The sequence below is a fragment of the Achroia grisella genome, unplaced genomic scaffold (genome assembly GCF_030625045.1).
Source record: "Achroia grisella isolate CSIRO2021 unplaced genomic scaffold, CSIRO_AGI_Agris_v1 utg515, whole genome shotgun sequence".
NCBI classification, from domain to species: Eukaryota; Metazoa; Arthropoda; class Insecta; order Lepidoptera; family Pyralidae; genus Achroia; species Achroia grisella.
The window spans coordinates 688325-714271 of NW_026712908.1; the positions used below are offsets into that span (position 1 = coordinate 688325).

At 30.8% G+C, this 25947-nt stretch overlaps 1 protein-coding gene across 2 annotated transcripts in view; it reads left to right on the top strand.

Annotated features, from left to right (window-relative positions):
• LOC131847096 (bifunctional heparan sulfate N-deacetylase/N-sulfotransferase) overlaps nt 1–25947 on the top strand; it is a 128777-nt gene that overhangs the window by 42255 nt on the left and 60575 nt on the right. The window contains exon 1 of one of the 2 annotated variants that reach the window (XM_059196558.1): nt 19800–20028. The exons of the other annotated variant lie outside the window; for it this stretch is intronic. The gene's annotated coding sequence lies outside the window, so the exon portion shown is untranslated. Of the gene's footprint in view, nt 1–19799; nt 20029–25947 lie in introns of those variants that run through there. 2 annotated transcript variants of the gene reach the window in all.

A 25947-nucleotide genomic window follows, 5' to 3' on the forward strand; every position in this document is an offset into this window, starting at 1 on the left:
ACAATAATAAAATACAATTTTATATATATTCAATAGGAAAATGTATAAAAATGTATTAATTTACATAATTTGTTCAATACTGGAGGAGTTAATGCTAGATTTATGAAGCAACTAAAATACAACACTGATTACGTCACCTGCGTATATGGTAAAACAGTCCAACGTCAAGATTGCAACATAATGATAAAAACAGTCCTATAAACCTCTATTAGTTAGCGAGGCTTTATAATAGGTTTATGAATAACGCACTTCTATAAACCTTCAATAGCGCTAATGAATGTTTTAACTAATGAGCTCTATAAACCTTCAATAAGTTTTTTTATGAATAAGACCGTAATTACACAACACAAGAAACGTTACGTAGTTTGAGATTTTGTTGATAAATGTACATAAAGATTCACTTCAGGAATCAGATAATCTTTATAAAAACCTCTTTCCTTATTATATTTTCTGATGGATAATGTATCCTCATTGTACAATTATTTTTGTTTGTAATCCGACTCCATAATTTTTGTCTATTTGATAATTGTTTGCGAGCTTCTCTACATTCTTTATGATAGTTTAGCGTTTTCGTTACATAACCCACGCCATAAATCAGACCTTCATGTTTTACTTGTAAAATATTACTATTATAAATTAAGCTATAAATATGATAATACAAATAATTATAAATGAATAATTAAATATTATTCTGATTTTATGTTAGTTATGAATATTGGTAGGGTGCGTGTGTTAGTGGTGCTGTGTATTTGTGGAGTCGTCATTGATTTATGTATGCTATACTAAGTTTTGGTTAAATGTGTTGTCATTAACCGGCAAAGTTACTAATTTAGTAATAGGACGCTGAATGATTTTGTTTCTACATTTAAGGGTAACAACTCTTACGTACCCGTCACTTCCAGAGTGAACGTTTTGTATGCGGCCTAGAGCCCACTTACCTGGTGGCATATTCTCTTCCTTGACAAGAAGAAAGATTATGACTCGATAGTATGATAGGATGTTTTGTTACGTGTAATACTTGTTCCGAGGTCAATGGATGTTTTTGAAAAGAGTAGTTTTAAGAGTACACTTGCCTTAATTTGTTGATACGATGGTAATTATTGCTGATTTACTGGCCTCATACGTTATAGTACATATATTTTTATCATTTAAAATTTTATAAATTTATTTGTATTCAGAACAGTCTAATAAACTTTTTTGACAGACAACAGCAGTTATAACTGATCGACTCAACTAATGAATGCAACTCAGAATACACGCAATGTCGTGGGTATTAGCTCGCTGGACTAGAACTTGATATCTACATATGTGTTGTAATATATCTTCAACTAAGGTTTGTATATATTATAACTATAACAGAATGGATAAGACGTGTAAATATAGCCTTTTTTAAAGAAAGCCCAAAATCCCATTACAGGGACGTCGTACCGGGCCGCAAATTGGATTCACGAGGGATGGACGGGCCGAAATAATGTGGCTTCGACGCTACGGCCTTTTTAATTTGTGTGAAAATTTACAATGTAGGTACGTGAGTTTGTCCGAATGTCATACGTTCTGTTGGCACAAATCTGTTTTAAGCTGTATAGTAGAAAACGATAGTGAAATAAGAGCATCCGCAGAAAATCATGAGTAGTAAGTAGTATAAGTATTTCTATCGTAAAGGAGATGAATTACCAATAACAACAAAATATATTACAGCTTACTGTCTAAATACATACATGTAATATAATTTGTATGACATTACAGTTTGGATTCATTTATAATTAATTACATGTTCCTGCGCATATTCATTACATAATATTCTGAAATTTGATGTTTGTAGGTCTCATTATATATATAGACCAGAGACAATATGGACAGCATGTACCAAACTAGCATGTAATTTACATATAAATTCATATGATTGCAGTTGTATAATCACGGATATGACTAAAACCACTGAACACATTCACTAACAGTTGTAACACTGTGGTAACAATATATAGAGCGAACGACAAACGTCACGCGACACTGCAAACTACAATTGTTCCAACATTTACGTAGAATTATAATAGAGATTGATATCATCGTAAACGTCGAGAGATGAATTAATTTCATCCGTGCCATGAATAGAATTAGATGGGGATGCTAATTAATTTACTGAATATAAATTAAGTAGCGTTATTGTATGAAAATTGCTAACATAATTTGTATTTTGAGAAAATATTCTTTCCCCGACATCTTTGGACGTGATTTAATATAATAAAGCAAATTCAAATTCAAATTCAAATTCAAAATATCTTTATTCATGTAGGTCTATTACAGACTCTTATGATATGTCAAATCTACCGTCAGTTCGGAATGATATCGAGATGAGAAGAACTGACAAGAAACTCAGCTCGTAATTTTTTTTCAAATAATAGTGGAACATGTTTACGATAAATACAGTTATTAAAATTCAAATTTGGGAGAATAGAGTGACCACCAGCATATGCTATCGCAAAGAACAAAAAATTTAATCAGTGTTCACAACCTGAACAGACCAGTCCCCACAAGCAGCACCCGTTCACGAGTATGACGTATGAGCCAGCCATCATTGTACTCAACCATATTTGAGGGAGCACATCGACCCGGCCCACCACGCCGCCACAAGTTTGAACTTTATAGCGAGCATGACTGTTTCAGGTTACTCCACTACGTCAATTATATTATTTACAGCATAGGCTGTACCGATCACAGTTTTCACCCATTACAATATTAAATTTACATTATTTAATTTACAATATTTAATTTACAATATGTCATTACAAAATTTATAATAAGTTTCTTTATTGTTATTACATTATCCATGTCAATGGGAAAAATTATATGCCTCATAACAAAAGTTAAAATTGTAATTAAGTCCACACATTGTAGTCATTTAAGTAGTCGTTTATTTTATAATAAGCTTTAGAGCAAAGTGTTTTTTTTACATGCATCTTAAATTTGGCTTCACTTAAATTTAAAACACTATCTGGCAATTTATTATAAAAACGTATACAATGTCCCATGAAAGATGTACTTACTTTTTTGAGACGATAACTAGGCATATTTAATTTATTTTTATTCCTTGTATTAAAAGCGTGTAAGTGACTATTTTTTGGAAATAAATTTAAGTTTTTGCGTACATACATAATATTTTCATATATATATTGAGAGGGAACAGTAAGAATACCTGTTTCTTTAAAGCGTTCTCTAAGAGATTCGCGACACGGTAAATTATATATTGAACGAATTGCTCTTTTTTGTAATATAAAAATTGATTCTACATCAGCCGCTCTTCCCCACAATATAATACCATACGACATTATACTATGGAAGTAACTAAAATACACTAGTTTCGCTGTTGCAGTATCAGTCAACTGTCTAATTTTTCTGATAGCAAAAGCAGCCGAGCTTAGTCTTTTGGCTAGTGTGAATATATGTGGACCCCACTGCAATTTATTATCTATTACAATACCAAGAAACGAAGTCTCATCAACAAAGTCCAAAACATGATGATTCATACTAACAGTTGTCGTTACTTGTTTTACATTTGGTAAAGAGAATTTAACACATTTTGTTTTCATTGAATTAAGCGCTAGATTATTTGATGTAAACCAGTTTAGAACATCCTCAAGAGCAATATTTATATTATTAAAATCCTTTGTATTTCTTTTCACTTTGAAAATAAGTGATGTGTCATCAGCAAACAATACTATGTCAAGTATGTTTTGAAACTGGTATGGTAAGTCATTTATATAAACAAGAAAAAGAAATGGGCCAAGTATAGAACCCTGGGGTACACCCATTTTTATAAATGACCCCTTGGACTTGCTTCCTTTAATGTCTACCACTTGAATTCTATCGCGCAAATATGATCCAATGAGTTCTGAAGATTTTTCTCTAATTCCATAATGCTCTAGTTTGCGTAATAATATCCTATGGTCAACGCAATCAAACGCTTTAGAGAGATCACAGAAGACACCAATGGCATCCTGTGAATCTTCCCAGGCACCGAAAATACTTTGTATTAAGTTAATGCCTGCATCAGTAGTAGACCGTCCACTCATAAATCCAAATTGCTGTTTATGAAATAAATCATGTGTATTAAAATGAGCTAACATTTGTGTAAGTAGTATCTTTTCAAAAATCTTACTAAATACTGGTAAAATTGAGATAGGTCTAAAATTTGATATATTGTCTTTGTCACCAGATTTAAATAGCGGTATTATTTTACTCACTTTCATTAGATCTGGAAAAATACCTTGATCAATGCTCATATTAAATATTTCAGTTAAATGTGAAGCAACTTCACTTATTACAGTTTTCATGACTCTAACTGACATACCCCAGATATCCTCAGTACCTTTTAGATTGAGAGCGTTGAACGTTTTTATCACACAGGAGCAACTGATATGATGAAAAGTAAAGTCATGAACGCAAGGATTTATGGTATTTTTTAATAATGTTTCAGCTAAACTAGGTGACGAGTTTAAATTTTCCGTAGCTTTGAGAGGTATTGTTGAAAAGAAATTATCAAAAGTTTGAGCAACTAGTTCATTATTATTAATAATAACGCCATTTTCTGCTTTTAACTCATATTCTGACTGGCGCGACTTAATGTTACCTGTTTCTGTATTTATTATATTCCAGGTAGTTTTTATTTTATTTTTAGAAAACTTAATTTTATTCTTTAAATAAAGTGCCTTGGCGGCCTTACATACTTTTTTGAATAACTTTGAATAATTTTTGACATATTCATAGAATATAGGATCACGCAAATATGATCTAATATCATATAATTGATACATATTTTCCCTACTTATATTGATACCTAATGTTGACCATTCAGCGTACTTAGAATTATTGACTTTAAGTTTCTTTACTGTAAAATTTTTATCAAAATGATTTTTTATTATATTGAAAAAACGATTATATGATATATTTGGATCAATATTATCAAACATCAAAAACGGTAAACTTCCATTTAATCTGTTTTTAAAATTCTGTAATTTAAATGCTGTTGTTGGTCTGTAGAACTTATACATAATCTCGTTTTTTTCATTACATGCGAATGTTACTATTTGTCCACAATGGTCTGACGGCAATCTATTTATAATCGATTTATTTAAAATACTAAAATTACAATATATATTATCAATACATGTTGCCGTAGTGGATGTAATCCTAGTAGGTTCAAAGAAAATATGATCCAGATCAAAACTTTTAAAAAGGTTTCTAATTTTATTACTTATAGGACTATCAACAAGAAGATCTATATTGAAATCCCCACATACCAAAATAAATTTGTTACTTTTGAATGCTAACTTCAGTACATCTTCCATGGTAGACTCAAATTTTTCATAGTCTGAGTTAGGAGGCCTATACACACATATAATTATGTGTTTCTCTAGTTCTACACATGATAATTCTATAATGCATTCATTTGAAAGTGCTACAATATCTTTACGTTCTTTCCCTTTAATGTTATTTTTTAATAAAATAATTGAACCACCTCTAATTGAAATTTGCCGAGTAAATGTACTCAATATTTCATAATTTGGTAACTGAAATACCATATTGGACTGTTTTAACCAATGTTCTGTGAGGCATACAATGTCAATATTAAATTTACTTATAAATAATTCTATCTCTAATTCTTTGCCAAGAAAGCCTTGAATATTTTGATGTACTAAATTTAGTTGTGATGGCTTTCTCTTTGTCTGTAACTTAAGTTTAAAGATTCTTGCACAGAAACATTAGTAAAACTACTAAAAACTGTGCAGTCAGAATAAGTACCCGTTATACTACTTATAACAGGATTGTGTATATTATAAGCTAACAAAGTAGCTATATGTCTTTTATCAAAATGTGACAAATACAAAGTATTTTTAGTCAATGTAAATTTTTTTACAAATTTATTTGTATCAAAACAATGAATGTTGTCATTATAACAGCTCATGTTATATATATGAGTGTTAAGTTTAAAGATATAATTATTTCTATTCTTTGATAATGATTTTGAGTATGGAAATGTACAAATTACAAATTTTTTAATTCTCATATTTGAGACAGATTCAAATAAGTTCATCAAATCATTTTGAGTGATACCTAAACTATTTCCAATGAATAACACAATAGTTGTGTATTCAGTATAACTATTTTGATTTTTTAACATTCTATCAACTATATAATTAAATGGGGCATTCGGCATACAATTGTTTTGGATATGTTCACTCAAACAGTTATTCATGAGCGATCCTAGATTTATTCCTATACTATCTGAATATATTACAGTGTTATTCTTACATGTGTGGTGACTACTAACAACATTGGGTAGTATATTTGTTTGTTCCGGAGTGACAATGGATGTTGATGAAGGTGATGTGTAATTGCCCGACATAGTGTTGCAGTCTGCATGTTGCTGTGACAGTTGTTCTGATGTTCCACTTTCACTTTTTGAGTTAAATTCAAGCAATTCCTTCATCACAACATTATGTTTTGATATTTGAAACTGAGCATGTGAGTACTTGTCACTAATAGCATCCAATGTTGTTTCCAGTTCTTTTATATGCAATAATAACCTTGTAGTATTTGTATCAAACTGTAATTTATGGGTCCAGAACTGATTTTCATAATATTCTAATTGTTTTTCAAAATTAAATTCTTTTTCTTTTACTAATTTTGATAAGGCAGTTTGATTAAGTTTGAAAGATTTTCTTAATCTTTTAATTTGTCTGCTTATTTTTCTATAGTTCTTACTATTGTAATTAGTTAGAGGGTGCTTTACTCGCTTCTGTTGTACAAAAGGCTTCTGTGTGTCGGAGATGGAGTGGACAGGGTCAGGCTCATCACATACACTTTGTTCGATCAACTCGGCATATAATGTCATAGTCTTTTCTGTTTCTTGGTCTCCCATTTTTGTGGTCAATGTGTTAATTTTATTATATGCTTCTGACAATTCACATTCTAATTCATGAATGCGGTTGAGTGCACAGTCATGAGCATTCCGGCACTGGTCAAAGGAGTCGACAAGAAACTGCAGTTGATCCCGTTCTTTTTGTACATTTTGAAATTTACAGTCTAATTCAGCCAAGTTTTGCTTTAATATAGTATTTTTATGTACTATATTTGATATTTCTACCTCCCCCTCATCCCGTTCCTGAATTAATTTCAAAAGCAAAGAAACCATTTAAATTATGAATATTATTTCATTTATTTATGCTGAAATTATAGATAGAAGATATTTATAAATTGTATTCATAACTGTTGCAAATATTTTCAAACATTTAAAACGAATATTTGGTTCGAGTATTCCAAGCAAAGCGTTATTGGGTTGAGTCAATTGCGTACTCAAACAGTCAGACGTAGGTGGAATAACAAATGTATTTACTACATAAAGGAAAGTTGCTACACTCCCAAAGGTATTTCGACCTCTTTTTAATTTGTATCTGAGTGATTATTTTTATTTCTTTTGTGAGCTGTAAGTAGAAAGTAAAAGGAAACATTGAAAGGAAAACACTTAATCAGTTCAAATTGCAATTGTGAAATTATTAACAAATTACTTAACTAAAACATATACAAATTTAAATAATTAAAACGGATAAACCATGAATCACATAATGTGTTTGTAGAATTCACATAAAGGCAATTTATGTTAATAATAATAACTTCGTACAATAACGTTTCACTGATTAAAGCATTATATTTTGATACAAGTGTCTTTAATGTGTTTATCGAGCGTCGAAATTAGCATTCAAACAGGCGCAACAGTTTCAATAAAGGCGAAGCCCTACCCGGTGACTTGGATATTGCTCCGTCGAAATAAAAATACACCTGTCTAATGCAAAGCATATATATGTATATTCATAAGTGCTTCCAAAATATACCTACGTATTTTTTTGTTTATATATATTGTTTAATATATACATAAGCAATTTAATTTAAGTTGAAATATATTTAAACTGGTTATATATTATATATAAATATGTCAAAACGTCTAGACTGGTATCCCATATAGGGTATGTCAGAGTCATTGTAAATAGTCGTGACATGCCCACATTTCGCTGGGTATACTTGAATTGAACGTGGCAGAGCCTCTCACATTATTTTTTTAAATTTCATCCCTCTTTTACTAGAAATAAGGCCAGAAAAGTAAAGTTACACATTTTTTGTTATGACCCAAGTTTTAAACAAAATTCTGGTTAGTAAACCACTGGCCAACCATATGACGTTCTTTGTAATATTTATGTCAACAATTAATCTTATTAACAATTGTTATTACTTGATATTTAGTAAGAACTTATAATTATGGCACTTTACGCACAAAGGGTTGGATATAGGGTACGATAATCCGTTTGCAAACGTGTCAGTCGAATGGGCAGCTCAATTTCAACCCTGTAATTAAGGAGTCACCTGCGTGAACAACTCACTCCACGTAATTAAAGCTTTCAACTTGGGTCGAGTTATGTCGACCCACCAGGGATACTGCGGTTTGTGAGTCAAATTTCATGGAGATAATAGGGCCTCTATAACTGCGCAAGTTGTGAGTTAAGCCACGATTTAATTGAAACCGGGAATAAACTGGGCAAGTTTACAAAATAAATATATAATCCTCATCACGGAAATATTGAAAATAGCACATATGGTAGATCCAGTAACACTAAACAGATATTTAATTATTTAAGTATATAGATAAATTGTTCGTTTCCCAATAGAGCAATGTTTCGAATTTGCTGAATATTACAGTACGTGGGCGCCTATAAAATTCGTACTATTTTGTGGGTCAAAATTTTAAAATTGTTTATATATTTCGACTGGAGAGAAAGTACTTTTGATTCTTTTATCTTCTATCTTTTATTTTAATTAAAAAAACTAAGAAGCTGACGGCCCAACTAATTGTAACTGTTGTCTATATACATGAACAGCACTACGGATATCACGTTATGATGTGACCCATGATGATATCATTTCATGGGACTAAGATATATGTATTATCACTGACATATCTTAGCCTTCAATCGAAACAGCTTACAAAACAAGCTACTTTACGACTGAAAGGGGTGATAATAAGGAGTCCACGGAATGGGCTATTTACAAAGTCTACCCAGGTCTAGTTTCATAAGAACCGCCAATTGTATATCATGTGACTATATAAATCGAAGATTGACTGTTGCAGATAGAGCAATATCCGCAATTCAAATGGCAGAGAGTGTTGGCGGTAGCGCCGGCGCCCAACCCAGTTGGAGGGCAGCCAACGTTTACTGTTTGTTTATAACATTAAACGGTTAATGTGGTTTCAGATCCACTTTGAATACTGATTTTTATACTTGTTACATAGTGATTTTTGTAAGTAGTGCACGCTAATTTACCATTTCTTGTAATTATATTTAGGTCAGTTTCACTTTGTTGTTTTTTGCGAATATACTATATAATCATCGTTGACTATGACTACCCTGAAAATACATAACTAATGATAATTTTGTTAATATTACATCAACATTACCAATCTATAATATTATATAATTAATTCAGTACGTTAAGTATAAACATAAAAATAAAATTTAAATGACTGAATGCATAAAATATTTTCAGTACCTACTTAAGCACATTTATTATGATAGCATATTACATGAAGTCAATAAATAGAAGCATATAACGTTGTATTTCGAATGCATGCTTAAAGTCCTATTAATCATTGACGTGATTCTGAATACGCTCGTGGTTAATATGCTTGCTTATCATGATATATAGAACAAACAATTACTATAATTGCGAAATGTACTCATAAGTTCCACCAAACCGCTCAAGTTCACTTGGGGCTCGGAAACATCTGGTTTTGATGAACAGAATACTTGGCATTCAGGTTGGCGGCGCTTCAAATCGTGCCAGTTTATTTTAAATAGCGACATTATCTAATTTTCAACGCCATAAACTCTTTATGACACACGTTGAAACCTGTTACAATATTTTATATGGTATTTTAAACGAACAGTCTATCATGTCTATTAAAATTATAGTACATGACATAATTGTTATTTTTAATACTAATAATCAAATTTAATTACCTTTAGAAATAATAAAGTACTTAATTAAAAATCGAAAATAATTTTAATATATGTATTTTCGTTTAAAACAAAGCTTTAGTCATACACTACACAGTAACATTGGATTGACAAAAAATAAGTACATAGTATCTAATATATAATATTATATGGTACCAAGGGTGAACTAAAACACATATGGGTAATATAAACATAGGGGTAATATAAAATACATACTTTATCTGTCTATCCACCTATCTGCAACAGCCCTATATTTCAGAAACTTGGCAAAATAATGCTATCGATTTAAAACAGTGTTTTTTGTGTAATGAAATCTTAAATAATTATTGTCACACGCGAGACGCTCGTAACTCTGTTCCATTTTCACTCTCACTGTTTTCACTCTGTTGCGTGTAAACGTGTATGTAACGACATGCATGACTAATTTCAATAGTAAAAGGAATAACACATTATGACAATATGCTTTGTTGACAACAACTAATTTAAAATTCAGGCTTTATATGAAGTACCCAGTTAATAAAATTAAAATTAGTCAGTAGTAACAGTCCTTAAAATTTGTAGACAATTCAGTTATAATAATATAAATACAAATTTATTTATGAGACTAAGAGTAGAAAACGAAGTAAAAAATACATGAGTTTACTAAATATAGTTACTGGTACTCCGCCATCTATATCCAGTAGCGACCTGTAAGTAAGTGTATGCCACAAATAAAAGATTTTTAAGACATAGTTTTTTCTATACCTTTCCTATCATAATATCTGTATTTACAATAAACATAAAGAATGTCTCTAATTCTTTATTATATGTTACTAGTTATGTGCGCGACTTCGTCCGCGTGGAACAGTGACCTTGATAAAAAATATCTTTTACCCCCTTAAAGTTTTCTTTTTTGCAAATTTTGGATATCAAATTTATTTCTATTTAATAAACTGCATTAAAAAATTATCAATCTTCTAGCTTTTAAAATGATGACAAATCCATATAACCCTTCGTCTCCCCTTTCAACCCCTTACAATCTTTTTTTTCACATTAAAAAGTAGCCTATGTTCTTTCTCAGGGTCTAATATATCTGTGTTCCAAATTTCATGACAGACAGAATTACTTTCACATTTATAATACTAGTAAGGAATTAAGGATTAACAATCTAAACTGTTCGATGTAATATGTGGCATTTATGTTTATGAACGTAATGAAAACTTTCTACAACAAAATTATTATTCATAATGTTGCTCTCTGTTGCACTATTTGCAAAGCCCTTCCGTGGTTTCCGTGTTGGTATGATAATGAGCACTAGTGGGTTACAGTTTTGTTCCAATATCCCCCATAACGACGCCAACTCGCGGGCGACTCCCGGCGGAAATAAAGTTTGATTTAGTTTAGACACGACAATCCGTTTGTTGTAGCAGTAACGAATCCAATTATAGGTATGTTCCATACTATTTGTACGACATCAGCTTGCCAACTGAAACTTCTGTTGTTTGACGGCTTTAATTTGCACTTTTCTTTGCGAATCAACTTTCCCTTGTGATGTTTAGCTGGATTTAAATGTTTTTTCTTTCTATTTTGAACTAATTTGACTTAAAAGGGAATAACCTTGGTGAACAATTTTTAATATTTTGTTCATCAAAAAATCGACGTAATCCGTAATTAGATAAATAGTGGACCAACATACGCTAAGAAACCAACAGAAGCTAAAAAATAATCAGCGTAAAACATGTTGAAGACACATGTTCACACGCAACAGCGTAACATCTAGACAAAACGTACTCTCGAATTCATTCTGTGTTTTTCTTAGCTATTTATTATTATATACTATTAATATAAATTATTACTAAGTTTAAAATTATTATATACCTATTAGGAGAGAGGAAATCTCTAAATTGACTTACCTGTGGTTCACAATGTTAATCAAAAGACACTTGTAAATTAAATAACATTTTATATTATAATACACTGTGCAGATTATATAGTAATTTAAAAAATATTTAAGAGTATATAACCTTTTATTTACTTCCCCGGGCCAAGTGATAAAATCAAACAAGATATCCCATTTCCCCTTTTAACACATCTGCCAGAAAGTGTCGAGTACAACAGCCCAACGCCGGGGGCCAGTCGTCAGCTGTTCACTCAGTCGCTCCTAGCCTTGCACATTTATGAAAAAACTTCTGTCTACATTCTTGGCATTGTCTTCTCGACTCTTCGGTCAAATTTATTCTGCCTTTTACATTACATACTTTGCGATTTCGCATCGGAATAAAATGTCTCTGACCTGGAATAATGCCATTCTTATATATTTTATTACAAAATCCTATTTTATTATTGTTGTTCTAAAATAAATTAATGTATTTTTCCCTAGTATGTGTGTTTAATGACAAAATTACATGAATACGTATAAATGTCTGTCTGAAGTAATTATATAAATATTTAGGAATAAAAATAAAACTTCATGTTTTTTCGCTCATATATGTAGTTGTGCTGTATGTTTATCATCTAATGGAACAAACGGTTGACTGGTTTTAATCATTGAGGTCGGGTCAAAGGACAATCCAAGTTACATAGTAATTCACATAATTTCTGAGCCTATAGCAAAAAAATATGGCGGAGTAAAATGTAATCACAAAGCGAGTTTATGTTAAACCCTATATTAACAAGAAAGGCTCACAATTTCATTTTACACATATTCTAAACACATTATAAGTAATGTTCATTTAAATTATTAAATTGACTTTGAACAATAGAATTTGTTTTTATCCAACATAGGTGTATTATTAAGTATTATTAACATAGGTGTATTATTATACTATCAGCAACTTATATCTGTATAGCAAAATAATAATCTAAACTATTTAATAAAACAATAAGATTTTTTTATAAAATACTGGCATTCGGTTACACATCCAATACCGAGAAAAATAATAATTACTCGTACATGAAAAAGTAAATGAAATACCATTACAAATAAATAATACCACTTACAACATAAAATACAAATTAATAAAATAGTTTAATAATATTTTATATTTATTAATTTTAGAGATAAAATTAATTAATTAATCACAAAATCGTACCCATTGTTATTTTATCCGCATTGTAAATTCTAACAAAAATACTAAAAATATTCTAAAGTTAAACGAGGATAACGTTTACGATATGTTAAGTTAATTCATGTAGTTATTGTTTGTTAATGAATGCAATAAACTTATCCTCGAACATAACAAAAGTTATAAAAGTTAATAAGTAACCTCGACAACTGTTCGCTCGCTTGCTCTTTCTTCGCAACCGACTGCTTCGGTGCACTTTTATGAAAAAAGTTTCACTCATTGCACTCCACTACGGATTTCGCCTTTGGATATTCCGGCTCTTGCACTAGTGTAATTTTACATATTCATGCTAATGTTTATTGAAGTAATAAATTTAGAGGTATATAGGTTATTACTGTGTATTTAATAGATGTTGTACCAATTATTAAGATTTAGATATTATTACATAGTTGCATAGTATAAAATAAAGTCGCTGTCGCTGTGTGTCCGTCCCTATATGTATTAAATTAAATTTAAAATTACGCAACGGATTTTTCTACGCAATGGATAGAGTTATTCTAGAGGAAGGTCTATATAATATATAATACATATAAATATATGTACACCCGGGCGAAGCCGGGACTAGTAGGTAGTGTACTAATAAAATATTATATTATACATTTATAACTGTTAATAATTTATATAAAGCATTAACTTTGACGACGTTACAATTATATTGTACTAGGTGGCAGTGTATTGATGGTGTTCTGACTCTACCACGGTGGGTCCATCGTGATTAGCCTCAGTAAAAATGTTTTGAATATTTGTAGATCTTCAGTCAATCAAATCAATATTACATATAATCAAAAACTTGTTTCATAATCCATTAAGGATATGAAATAACTACTGACTAAAGTTTCTCATTAAAGTTTTAAACGTAGTGTTAATTATGCACAATGATAATCAATAATTCTTGAATCGTATTATATTTCATAGTTTCAACCCTGGATTTCACTACGTGTCATTTATCTCTGCCAAAATTCAGTTGTTCAGTCAGTCGTAACATACCGATCAGATAGACGGGTTCACTTTCGCTTTTATAACAATAGTTAGACCGCTTAATAGCAGTAGGTATCTACAGTAGTACGTAATACTTGTAAAGTGCTTCACTTCACTCTGAAGACTAAAATATTTATAAGACTAAGATACTGTGACCTATACAAGTGAATTACAGAGAACATACCACGTATAAATGTACAATCTGTAGCTAATGGGCTTCCATTTCAAAAATCCTGTATATATTATTTTTTATTAACTCGATGAGATTTATACTTAATACCCAATTTAAGGTATCTTAGTAGTTAATATTGAAATGACCATCCATTATTCCAATGATCTGTAATTATCTGGCCTGCACTTGACACTTAAAATGTTGTAATTACAAAAACTGTCCCCGCAAACATTTGAGTATAAAATGTATTTATTTGTCAACCTCTTTGAAAATAATATTGTAATTCTAAGAAAATTATCTCAAAGTCTGTACTACGTCATTGATAGCGTACAGTTTGTTTCATGTTAAATGTTTGTACAAAGGTGGAAGGAGAAAAGGTTATCACATAATACCATAAAATTGATAATTCATTCAACATTTTGTTAGCATAATTAATAGATTAATACAAGTTATTTGAAAGTTAGTATGTATTTACTTTACGCTGTAAATTATTTTATTCCCAAAGACGTTACCGTTTATTAATTTCGCTACTGTATATTTTAGGGCAATTTCACAACATCACGTATTAAGAAGTTAACATAATAAAATAGATTCTAGCACCTCTTCTCTTTAAATTTACTGGAATCAAATTTACTATTTTTTTTTGTGTGTCTGTCCGTGAGCCACGATGCTTTTTACTCCAGCTTTACATATTTATCTTGTTGTGAAGATCTAGACGAGTAACAACAAAAGTTCTTTCTTGAAGCGGAGTCGAGTGAGCCGCTTATTACCCTTACGCTCCGCAGCTTATGGACGCGCGGCCAGACTATCCTATCTATTTGCGCAGACGTTCTCTCCCATATATACATATGTTACTTAATGTACAATATTTTCCCTATGAAATGTATATAATTTTGTTCATATTGTTTAATATTTATTTATTCTTTAACGTTTGTTAAATAATTAATAGTGTTTATATTAATTGAGACTATACCCACATATTCGCAAATTGGATATTTTCCTCTACTCGGGATACGTAAATAGTTATCTTGTATATAATTACCATTTCATTACTAAAAGTGCAATTATTCTTAAATCGCTGTGTATTATGTAAGCTGTACTAACATTTATATTATATGTAATCAAAATGTTACAATCGTATAATAGAAGAAAAAAATAAAACATTTTTTCCTGCCTGTTAAATATTTCAATTCATCACTTTGCTAAGGCCTGTAATTATTACTGAAAAATGGCGAGACATCATTACATTAGACTGATGAAATGGGTAAGTTCTGCAAAAGAATTTGCTATCTAACCATTCTTGCACACGAAAGAAAGTAGCTTATTCAATACTTGATTTATGTAAACGCTCGTGTACAGGAAAGACGATTTGAATAGAGCTTCCCGTTAACTGTGTCGAACCTGAAAGCTTTTCATAAATGAACCTACGGCGACGCTTCACCTCAGTGCAAGGTGGCTAAAAGCCGCCCCTTGTTGTAGAAGAAACTTTACACTTTGTGAGACGGTGGCGCTGCCTCCAGCTTACCCATTGTGCCAGGAACACATTAGCGACATGACATTACTCACTAGTCATATTTAGAGAATTTGTACCGCAAAACTTGTTACATGTCGAAACTTGGTACCTCGTTAATCGATTTTTGTGTGAACTAAATTTGCCATGTTTGTAAACTTTGCTATTAATGTCCCATTATTTGGTAGTTATATAACAAAACATATTTTCAACGCAAAATTATAATAAATTTATTGTATTAATATACCCACCTAAATTGCTAGTTGCAAGTTGTTCATATTACAGCATCGTGTTCCAACGTTACCTGTTAGGTACCTGTCATTTGGTCCAATCCATTAAGATCAAATGAAATAAAATTATTTTTGTATTTTACGTATTAAAATCAATAAAAAATCTAAATCAGGTCAGTTTTAGAGTAAATTTTACATAATTACATGTTATTTACTTCAAATTGTCATTTACTTATTCATATGTTAAAGACTATAATTGTAATTAACTTAGGTTAAATAAATCTACACACACTACCGACAAGATATTTCTTTAATCTAAAATTAACTTTAAATTATTAATGACTACTAAAATATGACAAGATTCAAATTATTTTAGACGCGATTGCTGGAGGCAGGCTTGCTATTCGTGTCCCACAGGGAAAAGCCCAAGGGAAACACGTTGATTAAAAAGGTTTTTTGCTACAATACCCTGTTCGAGTTTTTAAGGTGCTCCAAATTACATATCGCACTCCCCCGTGGCAAAATCAATATAGAAGAAAATACACTTAAATAAATATAAGTTAGTAACAGAAATAACATAAAAATGTCTGTCAGTCACATCTCATCGTGCAGTCTGTCCATCATTCACAGATGAGTTTCCTGTTCAATCATATTGAACTCGTTTACGCATTATTTTCTGTCTGTTTTTATCTCGTACAGTTCATATCACAATGTTGTTTTGTGTGAACGAAGATTGCTGGGAATATAAGACATGCTCGTATAAATAGAAACAAAGTATTAGATATTTACAACGCCACTTCTTAGGCCTCTACAGAAAATCAATACCGTACAGATTATCTGCTGATTTATGCAAACCTATCATGGAATTAGTTGAAGTTAAATCATGAACCTTGCTAGAGTCCCTGGTGCGATTTCATATATTGTTTCTATTTTGGCGGTTATATTTCTATATGTAAATATTTTATGGTTTTTATTTATCCCATGTATGGAGAAATGTGGCGCTGAATAAAATGTATTTCATTGAGTTCTCTTTTTTTTTCTGTAGACTAAATATTTCGTGTCTGCTATTTATAAATACAAATACTAAATATTATTGTTAATTAGTATGCTTAAGTTGGCTATTTAATCTGATAAAAATTATCTTCAATTTAAGGTATGAATTGCAATGTAACTTAGAAAGTTAAATTTATAAAAAACAAATAAGTTATGTGGTTAAATAAAAAGAAACGCGTAATTGTTGCTATATGATAGATATAGATTAGATTAAAACCCTCCTCAGGTCTATGTATCAAGAAATAGGATTAATAGTAGTAATAACACAGCTAAGTACCTACAGAAAGTATAGTAACAGAACGACTTTTGAAGGATATATTTTTAACCTTTTGCGAGATTAAGAGACGTAAGAAATGGTGTGTAAAACCCATCGCTTATAGTTATTATTAAAAGATCTTGCTATTTTGTACCAGTATGACTATATTGTTTGTCATTTGATTGTAATAAAACAAACACATAATTTTATGTGATGCTTACCACAACATATTAATGACAATTGCTCAATATTGATTAAAGCGTTCCTAACATCAGCGCGCATAAACGCACAAACACAAAAATTATAGCAAGCATTGCTTTGGGTTCTATTACGTTGCTAAAGTCCTATAATAATAGTTATGCTCACATATTTTCCTTGTACACATAGAGATCAGTTATATTTTTATTATATATGTATATAGATGTAGGTAGAACATATGAATAAACATCGTAGCCGTCGTATTTCAAAGTGAACCCGAATAATCACTGCATAGTTATAGTCACACCTGCGCATTATATATATTACTAAAAGTATTTATGAGTTCACGACACATTTATATTTCTGGAATGTTATTTACTGTTAACCGGAGCACCCAAATCAGAGTTATTATAAATTATTCAGAGCTGTCGACGCATCGTTTTTCTACCACATAAAAATGTTATACTACAAATTTTACGTGGTCGGAAACCTTGGAACCACATCGCAGCCGTGGTTAATATTCACCATAAACTTTTACGTTTGTTTCAATAAAAACTATTATGTAGAACACCAGTAAATTAAAGTCAACAAACGCTATAGTTTTATAAAATTCTTTACTACATTCACACTGATCTAAATTAATAAGAAATTGTTTGTAAGCGCTTGCCCGGTGATAAGTCTGTAATGTTCTCTTTGTCAGTTTTATTGAGTGTCTTTACTCTGTCGTCCTATGCAAATAATTAATTGTTTTTTGATAGCTTGACTAGTTTAATATGACTATAAAAGCTCATTGATCGTCTTTCATTAAATACTAAATATTTATTTCAACTAATGCCATTGTTTCGTTGTCATGAAAGGAATTTAGAATTATTTATTTTAATTTCTTCATTTAAAAACTATTGACGAAATAAAATATAGCAAAAAAGGCGGAGTTAATATTAGAAGCATTCTCTATCAATTAGTATAGTCAATATTCAATAGAATTCTCTATTTGATTTTTCTTTCTTTCTCTTTTCATTCTTCTATGTTTTATTTCTTTACTTAATACAGCTAGTCAATGTTTATCTAAAATTATTCATTATTTTCTGATTTTGCTGCTGAAATAATACTGTCACACATATGGCCTTAGAATAACCGACCCCGTGAATGTCGATCGATCTTTCCTGCTACAATAATATCACGTCCGCACGGTTCGTCAGATACATACATTAATTAAGAGCGGATTACTGTCCGTCACACATTAATTTGGTGGGGTACTCTCTGCTCAATAACGTGACTTTTGTTAGAGAATCATATTTTATACATATAATGATTATAACATCATATAACTACTTTCACGCCAGGTCTCTTACTTGATAAGCAGAAAGAACCATTACAGATCCTGTGCAGATAGTAATAGTGTACATGTACCCGTTTTTATAGAATAAATCGATATCGATGACTATCTTTTTAATATATACTGTGTCCTGGAAATGGTTCCATTCTGATTACAAAATTTATTGTATTACTTTAAATGTATAATCTATTAGACAATGACACATGAAATTTTACTTCATTTTGTATTTTCATATATCACTCTATTTAGTGACTTGACAAATAAAATCACAGTGGCAAAACTCACTTTATGGCGCTGGTTTAGAATTTGAACTAATAGAATGACATAAACTAACGTAGCAAATCCTGAAATACCTACACAATTTGTCAAACAAACGTGAGTATACCATTAATAAAAGGAAACGAATCTTCCGTGCAAGACAAAGAAGCCGGTATCAGTATTTATTGGCGTGCTTAGTATTAATCGGGTCGGATCGTGCGCTGTATCGCAGTAGAGCGGGAGAATGTTGGCAGTGCTGAATGGATGGACTGTCGTGGTAGGAACGTGCCTAATTTTTCCTTAACATTCAATTTGTCAGCAGTCTCTATTCTGCGTGCCGGTTTGAGGAGTTAGATCAGGCAGTGAAATTACAGGGTACAAAGGCACTTGGTCTTCTTCTCTATTCACGCATCATCGGATACCACGAAAGTCACGTGACGACGTGATGTCTACGGTGATGTTTATGTCTGCATGTATTGTTGTCACTTTTCATTTCAGTTACCGGAAAAGTTGTTTCGTAGCGCGTAGCATTTTCGTAGCTACTCCCGTCCTGTAGATGTTTCTTATAGTTCTCACGCTGCGCTGCTATCACTTTAGCCGTCGCTATCAGTTGCCGCTTCAGTATTCCCCCATACTCGGCGGAGGTCAGACGTATCGCGTGCCGCGCCCTCGCCAGCTCGCGTACGAAATGTGTGACAATAAGTGTTGCTTCCTCTTTGTTATCTAATATTTTGATGTGTTTATAAGCAAATATATATATACTGTATGATAATTAAATTTAAGGCTATATTACATTCTAGCTGTTGTCGTAATTGTATTGTAAATTTTCTCGAATATAAATATTTGTCTGATAACATATCTATGAAAGGGTAAGTTTAGTATTATTTTAAAAGAATTATTCAATATATTGTAATTAGCATTTTTTTTATTAATTGCCAGATTATTTTGATTTCATGTTAAATTTAAAATAGTTTTTCCTTTACCAACAGAAATACGACCACTCCACCCTTACGATATAATTTGTCATTGAATTTTGTTTGTAGTTTCCGACAGTAGTATACGACTCATTCCGTTAGCGCTATGAAAAGTGATCCTTATTGTTTATTTTCTTTAATTGCGCTTTATAGCCTTATACATAAAGTTTTTGACAGGTGTATATTAATAGTCAATTCCCTAATGATATATGAATGTTAATGTCTTAATAATTTAAGTACATAAAGTCTCCTATAACGGTATTTTCGCGATATTCATTTTTAATTTCGACGTTAAGAGTTAAATCGAACGAACAGAAGTGCCTGAATTTCAATTTAACTAACTTGTTCGCTTATCATGAATTTCATTCATTCTACAGAGAATAGTTTTAATAATTACATTTAATATATGAAGTATACAAATAATCAATTAGTATATAATCAATTATGAATCAACATTAAAAAAAGAATGTCAAATTATTTAAGAAGTATTTTTTATTTTATTAATCAATAATTTATATACAGTTTGTATCAATGTCTATTCCATGCTAATTATTAAAATCAATCTGTATTTCAAAAAAGTCATAAAATCCCTTCTAATTTAGCCAAATAATTTACAATTTGAAAATTTGTAATTATAATTTCTTTTGTATACTACGTAGGTGGCAAACTAGCAATACGGCCTATCTGATGGTAAACGGTTACCGTAGCCTAAGGACGCCTGAATCACCAGGGGTGTCACGTGGGCATTGCCGACCCTTAAGAAACCTTAATATACTCCAAAAAATAGCGTGCCAAACGAAATATTTTAATGTGAACAACGTTCTGTACGTACGTTTGTTACAAGGGACTGCAAAGAGAAAAAAATAATCCTTAGGGTTTTAACAGCGCATTTTTGCTATAAAACTGTAAAAATCCTAAGATAACCATACGATTTGGCACACAATATTTCGAACTGATCTGTCAGCGCTTAACCAGATGATAAAGTGCAATTAGGTTAATCGAATTCATATAAAGATATATCGGCCCAGACGATCGATGCAATTTAATTCTCCCAATGATGCAAGAGTAGACTTCCTAAGACGGTCCCATGCGCAATACTTAAACGGTTAAATGGACTTGAATTCAATTAGACACTTATAGGATAATTATTTTTTATCTTGCTTTTCTAATCCATAAACTAAATCAGACCTAACGACATGTGACTGTGTTGTGACTCACTTTTGTATATTGTTGAACTATTATTTTTATACACTAGTAACGTATTCATACCATATTTCATGATCATTGAATGGACAAATTATTTGGTTGAGGGCTGCTATTTATTACAAACTGAGAAAGGATTTTTAAACACTGAAACTTAACCCATGATAAATAGGTAGCTTCAATATTTCCATGCATTTTTGTTTACGTTTATAATGTTCCTCACTTTTAAATATTCACAAGGACATTTAGGACGAATTATATACTTGCTTTTAAATACATTTGGGTAACAATTCATGTAATCTGTGGTTTGTGAACAGCCAGTAACTAAACTATTTTCATTGCAGTTAGTTACTAAGTAGTAGGTACCTATATACTTACGCAAATGTATATGCTAACAAATGGCGAATTCAGTATACTTAAACGAGTACTACTTATGAGTAGTAGTAATGTAAAAGAGATCTTAACGTTTGCTATATAAGATGAGAAATAGCTGGAAACGTTAATAGCAGACCGTGGTAATGAGATTAATAATATGCTTATACACTTAATATTCATTATTAAGTGATGTACTACCTCTTTAGCGTTGCTAGGTTTACACCTGACTGTAATACTACTGTTTTCATAATTTAATGTCCTTTTAATTATTTGTAACTTATTAAGATAGATAAATATTTTAAATAGTATATTATATTAGTCCTTGTAGCATAGTCATTGCAGTATCTACAAGACACGTATGCTAAAAGCTTTAAGATGTTTATCATTGGGCCCAAAAAAAGTTCTAGTTAATTTGGACCAATTTAAGGGAGCAGTACATCATTAAAGTATGGATATACATAGATATATTACGATTTAAATAGATGATTGCCGAATGTGTATTTTGCCTATCAATTTTCGACTCTATAGTAGGTGGCATCGTGGCGTAGCTTTTAATCGACACTTCCTAATTATTAATTCGGTGTTCCTAAATATTTTTTTTATCGAAAAATGTTTTTAATAACGATATAATTATACATCGTCTTTCAAAGACACACCCACTCATATATTTCTATTTTTGAAGCAGTTTGATACTCATATTAATAAATAAGTGAAGTAGTTAAATAAAAAAAGAGACACGTTTAGTTCTAATGGAATTTGAGTTATATTTTTCTTCAAACATTTTTCTACGTCTGTAGAACATCAATGATATATCATTGATGTTCTACAGACGTAACTGTAACATTCGTAGCTTATAAGCTACGAATGTTACAACCAGCATAATTGAAATGTTAGTAATACCTTGTAGTGATGGTTGTCTATGCAACTCTTCCTTAAAAATCATTAACCAGCCATAGCTGCGCGCCCGTGTTCAGTCACAAGTAATAATGAATATGCAAACCACTTGTATACCTTGTCACATCAGCCGTTTAGTGGTTTAACTCATTAAAATGTCGTTAGTCAGTAATATGACAGAGTGTGACACTAAGTCATATATGTATTATCTATCATATTCCTTATAACAATTATGTTGGTTTAAAAAATATAATTATTATAATGATATTTTTGTCTTTGTCGTGTTATTAAGAACCATGTATCTAGCAGCCTTTCTCGCATGAAGTTGCATAAAAAGTATCTGCGCTAATGAATACATCTAGGATGTGATCTATCTGTAATATGTGTACTTTCATGTAATAAGATTCAGCAATAACTACCTAGCCATTTTTATAATCTTTCACATTTTTAATAGTAGTACAGTTAACTTTTACTTTTCTCTTAAACTCTGTTGATTGCTGATCACGTGACCGTACTTAATCAATCATTGTAATACAATACTGTACATAATATAATACATGATAATTTCTAGAATTAGTACCTCTACAATAAGTAATATCAGTCAATGGAAGTTGTTTTTGTTTTGTTAATTTTCTAAAGATGTTTCTTACGAGGAGTAAGTTGAAGAAATTTCTATTTCAACGAAGCGGAATTTTGTAAGTTGCTTTAAATTTACATTACGTTATATCTATATTGTATTATTTTGAAGCTGTAAAAGTAAATAAACACTTTTTTATGCATTCTAGTTTCTTTTAATTTAATTTGTTTAACTTTTAATAATATTTTTGTTTTAAATTTTTGCACATATTTTATAATGATGACGTAAAGTGAAGAGACATCCATATAATTTCTTAATAGCGTCAATTCCTTTTAATTTAGTAAAATTATTGGGAAATAACATTATTTACGGGCGAATCTAACACAAATATTTTAGGTGTCATTAATTGTTACTTCACCCGTCCCCGTTTACTTTTAACAATTACAATTAACTTCCTACATTAAATTTCTGCCTAATATCTATCAATAAGCCGTAAACATTTGGACATAAGTCGACTGTTTCCCAGTGATTAGTATTTCGCATATCATAAAGACTCAAACGGACTGAAGGCGGGCACTTTGCCATTTAAGATGAGAAATGGGCAGCAATGCGGTTGCGACAGCGTCAGTGAGCGCTAAGATTGCCGCCGCATTATACTTATGCACTGAATATTCATTGTCGCGGCGCGTACTAAGCTGGAGCTCTTTAATCAACTCCCTTTGCCGACTATTTCTTTGCCGGTATCACTGTCGTTGTTGTCATAACTTCAAGTTGCAAAGACAATAAAATTGCGCTTTAATATGATATTGAAATAGAATGTTTATTGAAACTAAACAGTGACTGCCACATATTTAACTTAATATTGTTGGAACGTACTCACTACATAGATATACTGATCGAAATGTAGGCATGTCAAGTTTTGCGTTTACCTCGACCTCTATTATTCAGTTGACACTGCGTGTGACTACCTCATCTGGGATAACAGTCACGAAGTTGTATGCGGTATTGACTCGTTAGGTATATTTAATATTAAATACCATTTTAACAAAATTTTCATATATTTCAAATACTGTAAGGGAGAGATTTTGTATTGCTTGAGAAAGGGCCAGTAGTAATGAATGAAAATAAGACAGATTATTATAGTAGTTTATTATAGCAGACAGTGTGTATAAAACAAAATGTATATAAATAGAACTCTCATATTTTAAATATGGATAAACGAATATAAGAACTGCCAGTATTAATAATAATAATAATTACCGACGAAAGACGAGAAGAAAAATAATAAAAAAAAATATTAATAATATTTTTTAAATTGTAGCCTAGACACCTAAAACTCCAGACATGTGATGTGCTCTTTACCGACTCTTAGTATAACCTTCTTGATATTGTGATAAGAAAAGTTTTCTAAACATTGTTATAAGTTGATCGTCGTTGCCGTCTTGTCTTATCCCAGTTATATATATATATATATATATATATATATATATATATATAATAAAATATTAATAATTAGCACCCTGTTCCGGGTTCGTTCGATTTATTATTCAATACGAATAATAACAGCATGTAATGTACATAAAAAATTATATCAAATTAACACTGAAATCCTTATCAAAATTTGTTGTTTCATTTAGACACTGACAGTCGTTAACAACTACTTGATATCAATCTATTTAAAGAAGATGTAATGTGATAAGATAATGTATACTCACCCGATATACTGTTTTTTTCACAGACATTTTTTATGTAGTTGGAATGGTAAACACGCTGATTAAAATTCCTACGCTACTAAGGTAATGTACATATTTAGTTGATTATAAAAGAAGCGATTGACAAATATAAACAAGTAATACCAAAGTCAAGTTTGTAAAATGTCTACGTGGGTCTCACGGATTTCAGCGGCCAAGGAGCTTGCTTTGTAAGCTGTGTTCAGGTTGAAGGATAATTTAAGGCAGTGATATTATAGATAAGATACATTACTTCTTAGTCCTTCGGAGTGGCAAAGCATTATGAGCGTCAGCGTATTGCTTTTCATCATAAATCATAAGGGTGGCGATTACCATTTAGGTACCATCGTAAGCTGGTTTGTCATTCCAATTACATAACAAGAAAGTAATAGTTACTCCCAGAATAATATTATACAACTAAATAATAAGTTTTTGTGCGTATATTACCTACGTTATCTTTTCGGCAAATATGAACTCATTTTGTTTTCAATTTTTTAATCAAAATTGTTTACCATCCTTACAAATTTTGTTAAAAATAGGATTTGGTTTAATGGAATAAAATCTAAAACTATACACACATACGTTTGGACCATTAGTATATCTATTTTTAATTAATGTTTGTTAAACTTTCTTTCCTTTGTGGTTAAGAAAATACTTAAAACAAATGAAAAGGTCAAACTATTAAATTTCAAATGATGCGTTTATAAATTCAATTAACATTTATAGTCTCTAATTTAACCTTTTTAAATGGTTACGATAAAATTACTTAATTAAATTTAATATCGATTCAAGTCGTTCAATTTGTGACGACTGGCTTAGAATCTCGACTGTCTGTGTATAATATATATATATATATAGAGAGAGAGAGAGAGAGAAGGTATTACGAATATTATAATAAACACAGACATATTTGCTCTTTCCTAATTAATTATATATACATGAGGACGTTACAAAAACTCAAAAATTGTATTATAAATATATCACCGTGTAGGTTGCTGGGTGATTTCGTTATAGTATATTTCGTATTTCGTATAT